This window comes from Nerophis lumbriciformis, linkage group LG32, assembly GCF_033978685.3.
Source record: "Nerophis lumbriciformis linkage group LG32, RoL_Nlum_v2.1, whole genome shotgun sequence".
Lineage (NCBI taxonomy): Eukaryota > Metazoa > Chordata > Actinopteri > Syngnathiformes > Syngnathidae > Nerophis > Nerophis lumbriciformis.
This window is the reverse complement of record NC_084579.2, coordinates 15,381,580-15,395,532: the sequence shown is the minus strand read 5'-3', so window position 1 is coordinate 15,395,532 and position 13,953 is coordinate 15,381,580. Positions and strand designations below refer to the sequence as shown.

General features: G+C 40.7%; 1 protein-coding gene across 4 annotated transcripts in view; it reads left to right on the top strand.

Annotated features, from left to right (window-relative positions):
• LOC133574886 (astrotactin-2) overlaps window positions 1–13,953 on the top strand; it is a 752,799-nt gene that overhangs the window by 563,046 nt on the left and 175,800 nt on the right. The gene's annotated exons all lie outside the window — the stretch shown is intronic.

The following is a 13,953-nucleotide window of genomic DNA, read 5'->3' as shown; positions in this document are numbered from 1 at the left end:
TGTAAACAACAAAGTAACACAAGTAAAATGTATCAAATATGTTAGTTCTTAAAAAAAAGACATCATAAATGTTAATATAAAATATAACAATGAAAGTTTGGTAACACTTTAGTATGGAAACATATTCACTATTAATTAGTTGCTTATTAACATGCAAATTAGTAACATATTGGTCATTAATTAGTCATTATTAAGTACTTATTAATGCCTTATTCTGCATAGCCTTATTATACAACCCTATTACTAACCCTCTAACCCTAACCCTAACCATCTAACCCTAGCCCTAACCCTCTAACCCAGTGGTCCCCAACTACCAGGCTGCGTTACCGGTCCGTAGACCGATTGGTACCGGGCCGCACAAGAAATAAAAAAAATAAATAATAATGATATTTATTTTTTTATTTGTTTTATTTTTTATTAAATCAACATAAAAAACACAATATATACATTATATATCAATATAGATCAATGCAGTCTGCAGGGATACACTCCGTAAGCACACATGATTGTATTTCTTTAGTCCGTGGGACTAATTTTCAAGCGTTGACCGGTCCGCAGCTACAAAAAGGTAGGGGACCACTGCTCTAACCCTAACCCTAATCAAATAACTGTAAATTAAGTCGTTGTTACTTAAAATATGTTCCCCATACTAAAGTGTTACCGATAACAAGATTGTTGGAATCAAATCATCAATGCAAAATGGATAATTCCACCTGGATAGCGGCGAACCAAGCTTTTTTACAGTCATCCAAGCTCACCTGTAAGTATTCACACACAGCACCAGCATTTTCGAACAGGGCGACAGAAGAAAGGTAAACGTATAATAAATCTACCTGTGGCAGCATAGGAGAAGGTAATGTGAAAGTTTCACTTATGCGTCTCAATGTGTCAGGTTCAAACACTGATGACATCTATTAAACAGACAAGAAGCAAGGAATCATTCAAAGACAGAGTTAAATTTAGCTCAATGAGGAGAGTTGTTTTGGGCTGTACTCTTAGTTACAGAACCAACCTGCACTCTAAGGTAACAGTCCCACGTGCTTCTCTATTTATTTGGGAGGTCCCTGGTTACATCACTGTGGCCGCCTCTAAAATGAGTGGTTACACATATCATGCAAAGCAGCTCCAGTACGCACAATACGTGACAGAATGTGCTGGGGGCCTTGTGATTTCGCCTTGTCTCTGCTTTGTCTGCGTGCTGGCGTCTTATCTCCATTGAGGTCCTTGAAGTCCTCGGCTGTTTGTGGGCTAAGACAAAGAAAATATCTGCGGCGAGGCCACCCCTCATATGCCGTGGCTGATAACAAGTTTTGTCCTTGCACAGATAGAAAAGTACAACTTGAGCACAATAGCTAATAATTATAGCAACGGCCTATAAGCATAAGAGTTGTGTGATAACTTACACATAATTATTCTAACACAATGCACATAACTGTGGTGCATTCAATGACCCTGAATGAAAGTTAGAAGCAGGGAAATATCTACCGTATTTTCCGGACTACAAGCTGCTACTTTTTTCCAACGCTTTGACCCTGCGGCTTATAAAACGGCGTGGCTAAATTATGGATTTTTCTTTGCTAACGGCCATAATATTTTGTATTCAACAAATATTTGTTTTATTACACCGACAGAGACACTGAAAAGTTAGGTTTTGTTTGTGCTATGGCGCCATTTTTTGGACAAGTTTGCTCACGGCAGGTGCTGTGGGTTGAAAATGTACTTCCTATACCGTGCCTTGCAACGGAAGTATAAATGTCCATACAGTTTCTGGCCGAAAGAAACGTCTGTAAGTCTTACAATATAACTGAAACAATTCATACATGTTTAATGTCTGTAAGAGGGTTTTCATGCATATTCGTATGCGTATTGTAATGTAACCAAGCTAGCGTTGTTAGTATCAGCGAATTGTCTGTGTAAGTATTATTACCGTACAATGGCATTCTTTATATATTGTTTCAGTTTTGTAAATTCGTTAAAATGTCACTGTGGAGTTATTGAGTCTGTTTAGCTGACTAGACAGCGAGCTTCCGCAGCTTGTGGGTCCATGACGATGACTTTTGTTTTGTTTGAACAGCCGTTTTACTGCCGTGTTACAGGCACCGTTTACAAATGTATTTGGTACTGGTATATATCTGCAGCTCATAGTCCATTGCAGCTAGTATATGTAAAAATATTATTTTATTCTAAAATATGGTGTGTGCGGCTTAAAAAATGGTGCACTCTATAGCCACATTACATTGAATTTGATGTCACATTTTGGGTAAAAAATGTAATACAATCAAATTATTTAGGGGGGTCTATCTAGATCAGTGATTCTCAAACTGTGGTATGTGGTAAGCCAAATAATCACTTGGATAAAGTACAGTGTTTTATTTTGTATATTCAAACACAGTTTTACTGTTCAAACTGTGTGTAATGTTACAGTGGCCGGAAATATTAAATATACCTGTTAAATAAAACATCTGCCTTGTTTTTAATGACTATTTAGGCCTAATGCGCTACTGTATTTCAATGTCGGTCATTATAGTGGTACTTGGAGAGCCAAGTTTTTTATGAGGTGGTACTTGGTAAAAAAAAAAAAAAGTTTGAGAACCACTAATCTAGTTATATTTTAAAAATATTAATTCCAGTTTTAAAAAGTCAAAAACCTAATTAGGTACATGTGTTTTAAAAAAAGATGGTTTCAACCAAAGCCATGCATACTTAGTTGTTTTAGTGCATGTAAACATAAGTGGGTGTGGTGTGTGGGAGGGTGACAGGCAGTGTTGTGTTTAAGAAGGGATGGAGGGTGGGATTCTTTAAGTGTCTTGTGTATGGAGGCCTAAAATCTGATGCTACTTCCCAGAGTGTGAACGCACCCTAAATATAAAGAAAATGGACAAGATCCTTCACTGTCATAACGTGGACTGTGAGGGTTTTGTTTTCCCGAGATGCAAGAATTGGAGCGGACGTGGCGTGCAGGTAAAGACATGGTTTAATTATTACTATAAACTACAAAGTACAAACAAAAGGGGACAAACAAAAGGCGCGCACAAAGGCGGAGAAACAAACTTGACTAATGAAACAAAAACTAGCACTTGGGCAAAAAACTATGAACATGAAACAAATAAACACTTACTGTGACAAGAATATAGACAAAACTCACTTGGCATGAAACTGTGGTAGCATGGGAAACTTGGGTAGCAGAAGTCAAACAGAGTTAATGTCGCCAGGCCGTCCAACAGAAAAAGACAGGCTTAAAGGACTACTGAAACCCACTACTACCGACCACGCAGTCTGATAGTTTATATATCAATGATGAAATCTTAACATTGCAACACATGCCAATACGGCCGGGTTAGTTTACTTAAGTGTAATTTTAAATTTTGCGCGACATATCCTGCTGAAAACCTCTCGGTATGATGACGTCAGCGCGTGACGTCGCGGATTGTAGAGGACATTTTGGGATAGCATCATCGCAAAATTCCACAGTATTCTGGATGTCTGTGTTGGTGAATCTTTTGCAATTTGTTCAATGAACAATGGAGACAGCAAAGAAGAAAGCTGTAGGTGGGAAGCGGTGTATTGCGGCCGACTTCAGCAACACAAACACGGCCGGTGTTTCATTGTTTACATTCCCGAAAGATGACAGTCAATCTTTACCATTGGCCTGTGGAGAACTGGGACAACAGAGACTCTTACCAGGAGGACTTTGAGTTGAATACGCAGACACGGTACCGTGAGTACGCTTCCAAACATTTGATCGCTTGCCCGTACGTGCGTGCCGCTATGTGCATGTCACGTACGTAACTTTGGGGACTTTGGGGACTTTGGGGAAATATATGTGCTGTATGAACTTTGGGGAGGTGAACGGTACTTTGGGCTGTGGGATTGAGTGTGTTGTGCAGGTGTTTGAGTTGTATTGGCGGGTTATATGGACGGGAGGGGGGAGGTGTTTGTTATGCGGGATTAATTTGTGGCATATTAAATATAAGCCTGCTTGTGTTGTGGCTAATAGAGTATATATATGTCTTGTGTTTATTTACTGTTTTAGTCATTCCCAGCTGAATATCAGGTCCCACCCGCCTCTCACAGCATCTTCCCTATCTGAATCGCTCCCACTGCCCTCTAGTCCTTCACTCTCACTTTCCTCATCCACAAATCTTTCATCCTCGCTCAAATTAATGGGGAAATCGTCGCTTTCTCTGTCCGAATCGCTCTCGCTGCTGGTGGCCATGATTGTAAACAATGTGCGGATGTGAGGAGCTCCACAACCTGTGACGTCACGCTACTCGTCTGCTACTTCCGGTACAGGCAAGGCTTTTTTATCAGCGACCAAAAGTTGCGAACTTTATCGTCGATGTTCTCTACTAAATCCTTTCAGCAAAAATATGGCAATATCGCGAAATGATCAAGTACGACACATAGAATGGACCTGCTATCCCCGTTTAAATAAGAAAATCGCATTTCAGTAGGCCTTTAAGTAACAGTGACATGATTGGTGACAGGTGTGTGAGTCCAAACGTTGGAACAGGTGAAACTAATGGGTAACCATGGAAACAAAACAAGGGAGTGAAAAAGCAGGAACTAAGTGACCAAAACCAAACAGGACATGACTAAAACAAAACATGATCACACAGACATGACATTCACATGGCTTATCTTAATGCAGCTGCATTTATTCTCATAGTTTTGGTAAACATTTCAACTGGATGCTAGAGTATTTTGGTTCATATACTGTAAATATTTTTGGTTGATATACTGTATGCCAGTGGTTCTCAAATGGGGGTACGCGTACCCCTGGGGGTACTTGAAGATATGCCAAAGGGTACGTGAGATTTTTTTTAAATATTCTAAAAATAGCAACAATTCAAAAATCCTTTATAAATATAAAAAAAAACTAGGGATGTCCGATAATGGCTTTTTGCCGACATCCCATATTCCGATATTGTCCAACTCTTTGATTACCGATACCGATATCAACCGATACTGATATCAACCGATATATACAGTCGTGGAATTAACACATTATTATGCTTAATTTGGACAACCAGGTATGGTGAAGATAAGGTACTTTTTTTTAAAAATTAATAAAATAAGATAAATAAATTAAAAACATTTTCTTGAATAAAAAAGAAAGTAAAACAATATAAAAACAGTTACATAGAAACTAGTAATTAATGAAAATGAGTAAAATTAACTGTTAAAGGTTAGTACTATTAGTGGACCAGCAGCACGCCCAATCATGTGTGCTTATGAACTGTATCCCTTGCAGACTGTATTGATATATATTGATATATAATGTAGGAACCAGAATATTAATAACAGAAAGAAACAACCCTTTTGTGTGAATGAGTGTAAATGGGGGAGGGAGGTTTTTTGGCTGGTGCACTAATTGTAAGTGTATTTTGTGTGTTTTATGTTGATTTAATAAAGATAAAAAATAAAAGATAAAAAAAACCACAAAAAAATCCCGATACCGATAATAAAAAAAACGATACCGATAATTTCCAATATTACATTTTAATGCATTTATTGGCCGATAATATCGGCAGGCCGATATTATCAGACAGCTCTTATAAAAACCTATGTTTTTTTCCAAATAGTTCAAGAAAGACCACTACAAATGAGCAATATTTTGCACTGTTATACAATTTAATAAATCAGAAACTGATGACATAGTGCTGTATTTTACTTCTTTATCAACCAAAAATGCTTTGCTCTGATTAGGGGGTACTTGAATTAAAAAAAAATTCACAGGTTGAGAACCACTGCTGTATGCTGTATCTTGCGTCAGTTTCACCACATTACCTCTAGGGGGCATTGGATAGTTATTATATGTCTTATATCTCACTGGACTGTAATACAGCAGGAGTAAAAAAGATGACATCATGGTTTTCTCTCCTTGAGAGGAAGTCAAACTCGGTGTGTGTGTATTTGTATACAGTATGTGTGTGTGTTGTGCAAATGTGTATGCATCTCAACAAAGCTTGGGAACTGAATGTGATATCAGCATGCATTCGGTTCGCCGAATTCCGGGGCTGCTTTATGCATGCCCTAATCAAGCACCTAATCACGATGCACACATATGTTTATGAAAACACACGCCGCCTCCCGATGTTTGACAAGCGCCACAGGCCCCGAGAAAAACAGGCGGAAATCGATGGCACACAATCCCCAGTGGGGTCTCATCGATAACTAAACGTGAGGAAGAGCGAAAGAATGCCTCTGACACCCTTGCATCCTTCCCCATGGCTGCATGTGCAGACTGAGATGTATGTGGACTGCAGTGGATTGCTCTTGTGAGGTAGCTCCAGGCAGGATTATTAGCTTCTTATTGATGTCATCGACCTCTTAGGAGGGAGGGGAGTCTATCACTCTGCTTCTCTTTTGCCTTATTTTGTTCATGCAACCGCTGCTGCTATACATGCAAAAAAAGCACATGTATTGAATTAAAGGCACGCCACTCGTTCCGTAGAGTCGGTGTGTCTTTTGCCTTACACACCTTTGAGACTTGTGTCTTTCTACTTGGCTGCCTCGATTGGGAAAGACAGCTGCCATGTTGCAAGAGCTTTCTCGGTGACGAGCGTCTTCTTTTTTTTTTTTTGCTTTCCTTTTTTTTGCGGGTGGTCTGAACTGCCTGCAAGGAGGGGAAATGCTCACGGTCAGGTGGAATGACGTCAGGCAAGAACTGTATATGAGTCGGGGGAGGAGGGGTACAGTGTAATAGCGCAGTGGTGATACGTTCCAAGCCGAGCTGTCCTCCAATAATGCCTGCGCAAAACATTCCTACTATTTGTTGAACCGTTTCCAAATATAATGTGCTGCCTTAACATTTACATTTGAATAATGGTAAATCACTGTGGAAGACCCTTGCTTCCGGGTGAGTTCTCAGGTCCATTCCAGGGAAGACATTGTCGTGAGATGGTTTAGACTTCTTTATTTTTTCGGGAACAGAGTCTTTGGCGTGATTTTCAGCAGCTGCCTTTTCTTACGTGAGCACACGAATGGTTTCCTTCCGTCCACCGTCTGCTTTTCAGCAGCACGTCGCCGTCATTCGCCGTCTACTTTTCAGCAGCACGTCGCCGTCGTTCGCGTGGTAGCAGAGGATGGTTTCCTCCCGTCCGCCGTCTGCTTTTCAGCATCACGTCGCCGTCGTTCGCGTGGCAGCAGAGGATGGTTTCCTCCCGTCCGCCGTCTGCTTTTCAGCAGCACGTCGCCGTCGTTCGCCGTCTACTTTTCAGCAGCACGTCGCCGTCGTTCGCGTGGTAGCAGAGGATGGTTTCCTCCCGTCCGCCGTCTGCTTTTCAGCAGCACGTCGCCTTTGGCGTGCTTTTCAGCAGCTGCCTATTCTCCGTCTCGCTCTCGCGGTGTACTGTCCTCCGCGTCTTGCCTCTTGCCTCTTGCTCTCCACCTCTCCTCTCGTCTCTCTCGGCTGTCACCCTTTTATACACAGACAGATTATCTGATTGTGCCCAGCTGCCCGACCCACGCACCTGTAGTCCATTTGGACGCGGATCCGCAGGCCACGCCCCCTCGCCGCCATCTTTGAGCGGGCCCCGGTGTCGGACCGCCGGCCCCGCCTCTCCACAATCACATTTTATAACAAACACAAAAATAACAATTATGTATGTCCTGATCAACGTTTTTGGCCTCTAATCCCGGTTCCATTTTTTTGACATCAGATCCGATCCGATACTTGGACAATAGAGAACTGGGCTGAAAATGTTTTACAGCAAGTACCGAGTTTTCAGGACTATAAGCAGGCCCCTTCTACACTAAACCGGCTAAGGCAGGGGTCGGCAACCCAAAATGTTGAAAGAGCCATATTGGACCAAAAATACAAAAACAAATCTGTCTGGAGACGCAAAAAATTAAAAGCCATATTACATACAGATAGTGTGTCATGGAATTAAGCAGTGACGTGCGGTGAGGTTGATGGCTGGTGAGGCACTGACTTCATCACAGTCAGATTTACAAACATATGAACCCTAAAGAGTATCTTATTCACCATTTGATTGGCAGCAGTTAACGGGTTATGTTTAAAAGCTCATACCAGCATTCTTCCCTGCTTGGCACTCAGCATCAAGGGTTGGAATTGGGGGTTAAATCACCAAAAATGATTCCCGGGCACGGCGCCGCTGCTGCCCACTGCTCCCCTCACCTCCCAGGGGGTGATCAAGGGGATGGGTCAAATGCAGAGGACAAATTTCATTACACCTAGTGTGTGTGTGACAATCATTGGTACTTTAACTTAACTTTAACTTTACACATACAAACTGTAGCACACAAAAAAGCACATTTAATAAAAAAAACTTTATTGTGGTCTTACCTTTACTTAGAAATTAAGTCCATGCGCCGCAACTAAAGCCCACACTTAAACTTTCCACGTGCAAGATTGAATCTATTTAAAAAAGTGTAACCGAGGGTTTATAAATGTCGCCTATACTGTATGAATCTACAAAATAACAAACACGGAGGCTCCAGTTTACACGAGGACCACTTTATTTACCTTCTTTCAAAAACCTCCGCAACGTGACATCACTTCCGCTCTTAGCGCCTTCAAAATAAGAGTTCAAGGCATATACTGTATAACAGCGCATAACAGGAACTTAACATCACAAAGAGGAAAGCCCATGAAAATAGGTTACAAAAGTTATTTAATAAGAAGCCAAAAAGTGCAAAAACAATAATGTTCGTGTTGGAGGAGTTGTGAATTAGGTACACCTGCAGTCTGCAAGTGTATCTAATGTTGTGTCCCTGCAGTCATTCACAACTCCTCCAACACCAACATTATTGTTTTTGTACTTTTTGGCTTCTTATGAAATAATTTTTTAAAATAGATTCAATCTTGCACGTGGAAAGTTTAAGTGTGGGCTTTAGTTGATATAACTATTCTACGGCAGGGGTGCAGGAGGCGAGCCTCAGCCAGTGCGTCTTTTGCAGCCGTTTTATGTTCGCTCAGCACAAGAAATACTTTACACACCTACTGTTGTTGACAAAATACACTGTACATTATATACCTCAGCTAACTAAACTATGGAAATGTATAATTTAGTTCATATAGCAATACAGTCTCACTGCACAGCAGGCCAGCAGTTAGCCGAGTCATTGCGCAATCCATGTTGCGGCACTGAGTGACGTGCCTCAACTGGCTGCTGTTCACCGCACCGTCTCTTCTCAGTATTTGAACGGCAAATGTGAAAATTCAGCGATTTTGAATAAAAATAATCTAAAACTGGTGAAGTTAAATGGAAAATAACTTTATAGTATAATCACTGGATACATATAACAATTTAATTTTGTTTTTCTTTTTACATTTTTTTTCTTTCCATGATGGCAGGTGAGGCCCCGCCTCACCTGCCTCTAGTGACTGCACGTCACTGGAATTAAGAGGACTTAAAGGAAACTAAATGACCTCAAATATAGCTACAAATGAGGCATAATGATGCAATATGTACATATAGCTAGCCTAAATAGCCTGTTAGCATCGTTTAGCTTGCAGTCATGCAGTGACCAAATATGTCTGATTAGCACTCCACACAAGTCAATAACATCAACAAAACTCACCTTTCATGCACAACCTTAAAAGTTTGGTGGACAAAATGAGACAGAAAAATAAGTGGCATAAAACACGTCCTAGAAAGTCGGAGATGGTTATACATCTAAACAAACTACGGTGAGTTCAAGGACCGCCAAAATTAGTAGGACAAAACGGCGCTCGCCAAATACTCGAATCAGTGAAGCATGTTTAATACAAACAGTGTGCTTTGTAACAATTAGGGAGGTTTGTGTTATGTTTGTCCTCCTACAGAAACCATATTAAAACAAAAATAGATTTTTTTTTCCCCTCATCTTTTTCCATTTTTCATACATTTTTTGAAAAAGCTCCAGAGAGCCACTAGGGCGGCGCTAAAGAGCCGCATGCGGCTCTAGAGCCGCAGGTTGCCGACCCCTGGGCCAAGGTTATCCAGGGTAAATCCCACCTAACCTTATCCTTATCCACACATACACAATGATCCTTTAAGACCCCCTCCCGCACCCTCCGTCCGCCGGCGCAACGCGACTTGGTACGCATGCACGGAAAATGTGCACGTCATAGTCACCTCCAGTGTTGCTTTGTGTGCAAGTTCTTAAATTAAATGTAACTTATCTGAACAATATCCAGTGTTGTGGTATTTCAATTAACCGGAATTGTGAATTAGTGAATCAAACCTGAGCCATCATAAATTAATCAAATATTTATTAGACACGTAAACAATGTGATAAAGAACATTTTACATCAATCAATCTCGGGATCTAGATATCTGGTCAGTACACTCCTCACTCTTTTGCCTTCACCTTCATTGTCCATTCGTTTTTGGTGACTTTATATACTCTGGACCTAGACGTTAAGTCTGTGACATACATGACGGACAATAACTGATTCAGTCTGCTTTGCCAGTCCAAAAGCATTCGCCGTTTTCCGTAGTCTTCCCTTGATGACCAGGTAATACAAAGCACACGCTACCTTTTTTTATCACATCCACGGGAGCCCGCATTCTCGTTGTCTCTCCTTCGACAAATGGACAAAGTTTTTCGGTACTCATACTACACGCTATTTTATTGTTTGCACACGCTATTTAGTGCATGGTATTTAAAGGCCTACTGAAACCCACTACTACCGACCACGCAGTCTGATAGTTTATATATCAATGATGAAATCTTAACATTGCAACACATGCCAATACTACTAAAGTGCAATTTTAAATTTCGCGCGAAATATCCTGCTGAAAACGTCTCGGTATGATGACGCCTGCGCGTGACGTCACGGATTGCAGAGGACATTTTGGGACAGCATGGTGGCCAGCTATTAAGTCGTCTGTTTTCATCGCAAAATTCCACAGTATTGTGGACATCTGTGTTGGTGAATCTTTTGCAATTTGTTCAATGAACAATGGAGACAGCAAAGAAGAAAGCTGTAGGTGGGAAGCGGTGTATTGTTGTGCCGGATAACGCACCCCCGCCATAGAATGCACCCCCTGACTGTTGTGCCGGATAACAGAGCCGATGTTTCATTGTATACATTCCCGGAAGATGACAGTCAAGCTTTACCATTGGCCTGTGGAGAACTGGGACAACAGAGACTCTTACCAGGAGGACTTTGAGTTGGATGAGCAGACGCGGTACCGTGAGTACGCATGCAGCTGCGGCTTCCAAACATTTGATCGCTTGCCCGTACGTGCGTGCCGCTATGTGCATGTCACGTACGTAACTTTGGGGACTTTGGGGAAATATATGTGCTGTATGAACTTTGGAGAGGTGAACGGTACTTTGGGCTGTGGGATTGAGTGTGTTGTGCAGGTGTTTGAGTTGTATTGGCGGGTTATATGGACGGGAGGGGGGAGGTGTTTGTTATGCGGGATTAATTTGTGGCATATTAAATATAAGCCTGGTTGTGTTGTGGCTAATAGAGTATATATATGTCTTGTGTTTATTTACTGTTTTAGTCATTCCCAGCTGAATATCAGGTCCTACCTGCCTCTCACAGCATCTTCCCTATCTGAATCGCTCCCACTGCCCTCTAGTCCTTCACTCTCACTTTCCTCATCCACAAATCTTTCATCCTCGCTCAAATTAATGGGGAAATCGTCGCTTTCTCGGTCCGAATCGCTCTCACTGCTGGTGGCCATGATTGTAAACAATGTGCGGATGTGAGGAGCTCCACAACCTGTGACGTCACGCTACTCGTCTGCTACTTCCGGTACAGGCAAGGCTTTTTTATCAGCGACCAAAAGTTGCGAACTTTAGCGTCGATGTTCTCTACTAAATCCTTTCAGCAAAAATATGGCAATATCGCGAAATGATCAAGTATGACACATAGAATGGACCTGCTATCCCCGTTTAAATAAGAAAATCGCATTTCAGTAGGCCTTTAAATCTTAGTGAATCAGGCCCATAGTGCTTTACACACAAAAAAAGAAAGAGGAGAAGAAAACACATGCATGCAAACGCACGTACACACAGCAATATTGACAATAACAAAACAAAACATGGCATGGCTTGAGGAAAAAATGGCACCTTTGAGGCATCCACACTGGAGAATAACTAAAATGAACGCCATCTAAAAAATAGTATGAAACATATGATAGAATTTATGTAAAAATAAAATAATGATACATTAATAAGTTAATAAAAACATAACATTGAGAGAATAGTAGTAGTAATAATAGCAATAGATAAAATAGAAAATAACACAATAAAAAAAATAAAAATAAATTAATGAGTATATTATATAATGTGTATAAAAATATTAGTGATGTGCAGTCATGTAAAACGAATACCATATTTTTCGGACTATAAGGCGCACTGAGAATCATTTTATTTTCTCAAAACTCGACAGTGTGCCTTATAACCCGGTGCGCCTAATGTATGGAAAAAGGCTATTTTATTTGGTACATGGTGAAATGATACGTGTGACCAGTAGATGGCAGTCACACATAAGAAATATGTGTAGACTGCTATATGATGGCAGTCAAACATAAGATATATGTGTTGACTGCAATATGACTCAAGTAAACAACACCAAAATTGTATATGTTCCTTTGAAAATATAGATAATTACAATATCTATCAAAATGTTTTAGTATGACTTTGGTAAGCTATGAAGCCGCACCGCTTGATGGATTGTACTGTGCTTCAACTTACGAGTATTATTATGGTGTGTGTATAAGGTTAGACATATTATCTGGCATTTTGTTTCACAATATTATGAAAATGCAACTTTTCTTACCTTCTGGTACCTGCTGATCTGTATTTGGGATCTGCAAAAGTCCGGAAAATTTGCGCACGTGCGTCCGCCTTTGTAGTCCGTGGTGATACCGTACTCGATAAGCTTCTTCTTTTTCTCTACCTTCTGGTTATGGGACATTCATCTTCCGCTGTTGCCATTTGTAGTATAAAGTAGTGTAAAGTTCTTACTTATCTGTCAGTAAACTCGCCATGAAAGCACTAAAACATACCGGTGTAGTGAGTATGTATTATTCACCCAAGGAACTTTAGTTATTAGAGAATTCCGGTCGGACGGTTTTTCACAGGACACATTTCCGGCGTTGTTGTTGCACTAGTGAGGCATGGATGAGGAGATGCTGCTCCTTTATTGATTGAAGTAAAGTCTGAATGTCATTAAAACAGTTAGCTGCATTTTTTAACGCTTCTTCCACCCCCGTCCTTGCACGCTACACCGCTACAACAAAGATGACTGAGAAGGTGTGCCACGTAAATAAGACCGCGCACAAAACGGCGCATCCTGAAGCGACTGTCAGAAAGCGGCTTGAAGATGATCTATAAAACATAATTCATGCAACATTTTGACCAAAGAACCACCATTACATGTTATGTAGACCACAAGGAAGTGTTTTCCATTTAGAAAAAATATATAATAATATGACCCCTCTCATGCCCTATCTCCCAAATTTAACAGAATCCTTAAAAAATTATAACATTTCCGGAATTTTTTCACAAAACCTGACCATAACTTTTTTCTAACTAGCAAGCATAACCTCCTGAAAGGTAATTCATTATTACATAAATTAAATTGTCATGTCGGTGCCTGTTTGTTTTCTTCGTCTCCTGCTTCCAAACAGGCTACAAGAAGGTCAACAATACTACGGCGCATTTGTTGAATGAACGAAGTGAACCATCTTGTCAGTTATCCACTCTCATTGTCTCTGTGGGTGGATGCGGGGGAACGTTCAGCTTTTTGACGTGGCAACATAATAGAAATGATCCGGATCACCCCCAAAATCAAATCACATTTCAGGCATTTCCTGAAAGTTAAAGCGAAATCCGACAAAAACTTGTTGAGCTATGTTGCCAACTAACTAACAAACAGACAGGTAAACCACAATTAAAGGGAGGATAAGTGAGCTAAATGTGTTAATTTAGCTCACTTATCTGGTGATCTCCTGTTGCAGATGGCTCCTGTGATAGTGA